Source organism: Galeopterus variegatus, unplaced genomic scaffold (assembly GCF_000696425.1).
Source record: "Galeopterus variegatus unplaced genomic scaffold, G_variegatus-3.0.2 Scaffold1991, whole genome shotgun sequence".
NCBI lineage: Eukaryota > Metazoa > Chordata > Mammalia > Dermoptera > Cynocephalidae > Galeopterus > Galeopterus variegatus.
In genome coordinates this window covers 1-4,042 of record NW_007728102.1, presented here as the reverse complement: position 1 = coordinate 4,042, position 4,042 = coordinate 1, and positions in this window count along the sequence as shown.

Here is a 4,042-nt window from a genome sequence, read left to right as displayed (position 1 = left end):
TGGTTATCAGAGATGAGGGATGGGGTCGGAGGGAGGAAATGGGGAGATATAGGTCAAAGGATACAAAGTACCAGATTTGTAGGATGAAAAAGTCTAGAGACCGAGTGCATACCATGAGGACCGTAATTAGTAATATTGCATTCTATTTGGAATTTTTGCTAAATGAGTTGATTTCAGCTTCTCACCCACAAAAAAAGGGGGGGAATAACTACATGAGATAATGAAAATGTTAATTTGCTTCACTATAGTAACCATTTTACTATCTGTATGTATCCTATAACATCATGTTGTAAACCTTAAATATACACAGTAGAATTTATAAAAGAAAAAGAAAGAAAAACTTGTCCAAGTTCACATAGCTTGTAAACCAAGTCTAGGCAACCTCAGAGTCAGCACTTACTGCTTTTTTTCTATAAACATCTTAACAACATCTAAATTGTTCCAACATTGTTTTACCCTCTAATAAATATTCATTCAGTGACACTGGATCAGCAAAAAATGAAACTACAAGAACAAAAATTTTAAACTAGGGTTTGAATAATAATTAGAAATTGGGCACTGCAAAATATTCAGCCAGAAACTTTTTAGATTAAGTTCCATAGCTGATTCTCTTCTTTTCAAATATGACATCTCTAATTCAGCATCACAGATTTTGTTCAGACATAGTAATTTTAGAGATTTGAACTGGAAAAGTTGATCAATACATATCCAAATCAAAAGGGGAAGAAAGTAACTTGTTTATTTAAGGAAAATTCAAATCGATTCTGGGCATATGATAACGGCCTGGATTTACTGGTCTAGGATGGTGGTTTTGAAGTATCTTTCCAACTTTAATAATAATCCTTGTCTCAGTGTTTGTCTGTGTTGCAGGGGCCAAATGTGTGAACTCCAGAGTTTTAAATGCTGTTGTGCTCCACTGTCATACCTGATGACACAACAGCTAATCATCCAATGCAAAGCCTAAGAAGGCCTGATGCCTGTACAGATCAAAGCAACTACCATCATGAACATGTTACATAATCATCACCCATCAAATAGTGCTGCACATCTGGATTGACCAAGTCTCCAGAAAATAATGGTCTATCCTTCACTTTAGGTTGAAGAATGACCAGAAGGGGGGGTGGGGGGCCTTAAAATGAAAAATGGTCTTGCTAGCAGCTCAGCTATGAGGGGGAACTGAGAAGTGAGAGAGAAACCACACCTGAAAAGCTGTACTATGACTCCAAAACCAACTGAACCAAACCAAAACATAATCACAAATTATTAAAGCTCACAGGCTGGAACACCAGCTCTTTCAGACCCACATTTTCTAGAGAAGACCACAGACAAACTGATCTGGCACCAACAGTAACTGAGGAGATGCATGTGTTCTAAAGATAAGTTCACTGGCTTAGTTTACAAATTTGGTCCAATTCCTGCCAACACCCTCCTATTACTAACTTCAGCCTACAAAATTCCCTAAGTCATTCTCCTGAACTTCCTTTTGAGACACCCCATGCTCCTCCAATGTGCATTCTCCCTTGCTGCAGCAAGCTATTAAATCTAACTTTGACTACAGTTGTGCTTCTGGTAGTCTTTGGCTGGCTGGCTGGCTTTAATGCTTTTATTGACATGAAGTAAGAAGCCCTCTAACAGAAAGGGGTCTTCCAATCATTCTTCCCTATCCTGTGTAGAGGCTGTAGAGAGAAATACACATTTATAATGTGAGTGCATTTTGTACTCCTATATTGACTACTAATTATACTATTCTATGGTGCTGACTTCATTACTGTTAAATTGGTGTTTACATGTTTGTGCACATGATCCAAATTAGCATAGTTAATATGCCTCTTAAAGGAATGTGAGTTTGACCACACTCAATAATATTATTAGTATATTAATATTGAGTCAGACTCTCTGCTCTCAACAATGACTAATCCATCATTTTCCAGAAGTGGTTTAAGTATTTAGAGATCTATAGCTGTGCAGTGCCTTGCATGAGAAATGTGTGTTCTCTTTGCCTTACCTGACTAGACAGCCATTGATAGAGAATTTCAGTGTCTAGCACTTTCACTCTGACAACTTTCCTCAGAGCTAAATTTACTTTCAACAATGAAGATGCAAGAAATATTTATTCAAAGATTATGTTTCAGAACTTCGTCTTTGTCTATCAGTCTCTATCTGTCTCTCTGTCTCTGTCCATACGTGTAAACACTGTATCTGTCTACATGCATATGCCCACATGTGCATGCACACACACACACACACACACACACACACACACAACAGATGTTAATCACATTTCCAAAATGCTCTAACAGCAACACTTAGGGTAGTGTTTGATTAAACAAGTGAGTACTGTAGCCTAGACAAGTTGACACATAAAACTAACTGCCACAGTGATCATCTAAACAAAGTCAACTAATTTTACACATGACTAGTCACCTAGCTAATAAGTTTATGGCATACTGGAATTATACCCAAATCTATTTGTGCCAGACTGAGAATTCTCACCAATCAAAAACATTGGTGTGTACCACTGCATTTGTGGAAGAATTATTTTTCCTAGGTTTTTGTTGTTCATGGAATTTCTTATGATTGCGATTAATGTGGAAAGATTATCCTGAGACTGTTTAGAGCACCTTATTAAAAAATATATTACATACATCGACCAAATGCTATCACCAAGATATACATAGTAAATTGACTGATGTCTTTGTAAGTCTTAAGAACAGAACTAAAATATTTGAAACACAAAGAAATATTGTTGAACTGTTTTATAAATAGGGTCACTAAAGGCCACTAAGTTACTTTGTATTTAACCTCCTACTTGCAATTCTACTTTAATGAAAATGTCTATTAACTTACGTGTAAAATAAATTTTGTTTAACTCACATTTATTTACTTTACAAATCAGGTAATATTAATATGTATTATTTATAAGAATTTGCACTTTTATCTATTAAGAATACTTAGTTTCCAGTGAGATTATTTCATACGTTTGTTTCTAAATAAAGCTAGCAAATTCAGTGGAAATATTTTTTTTACAATAGGAAACAGGATTTCTAATTAAATAATTTGGCTTTGTTACAAAAGAGGTAGCTTTTAGAATCAAGAATATGATGCACTGACACTCTCAATATTCACCTTTTTTTAACTGGAATCTTTGCAAATGAACTTGATACTGGATAAAAAACACAGAATGGCATGATCTTTTAGATCATAGAAGTGTGAACTTTTTATTAGTGACTTCATTATTTAGTCAGGAAAGGAAGACATCAGTTTCTCAGAAATGCTTGGGAAAATATCATTAACAATTCAAGAAGTTATTGAATGAATAACAAATCAAAAAGGAGAGGACAAACATGACAATTTAAAAAAAAAGTGGCAGAAATATGAACAGGGAAATTCAAAACAAGAAATATAAAGTCCCAATAGAATATGAATAAAAAGTTTAATTATATTAGTAAACAATAATCAATCATGAAAATTAAAATGAGAAGATATTATTTGACTACTAGATTGTGAAATATTGAAAGTACTAACTTTAGTGTTGGTGGGATGTGCACCTTCTTAATGGTTGTTGATATTGTCAATTTCTTTCAGTAGGTCAATTTGGCAATCCTATAGAAAGAAATCTTAGAAAAAAATGCATCCTCTTTTTCTCAGTAATTTCTAGAAATTTATCTTAACCATATTATTAAATAAGTGAATAAAGATGGATGCACTAGGATATTCATGTTTATAATAATTATAAGTTAAGGCCAAAAAGTTCTATAAATTACAGTTTATTCATTCAATGGAATACTACACAGCCTTAAAATGCTGCATATAATTATTTAATAATGAAAACTTGGGCCATAAAAAAGTGTGCATACAGGCATAATATGGTTTCAGTTTTTAAAAGTATAAATGTATCCATTGAAAAATGTCTGCAAATACATACAGCAAAGTGTTAGCATGCTTACTTTTCAGCTTGAAAAATGGCGACGGGTCTGGAGTACCCGTGTCAGGAAACAGCGCGATCCTGAGAGCTGTGTGCTGTGATACCAGAGTATAGACT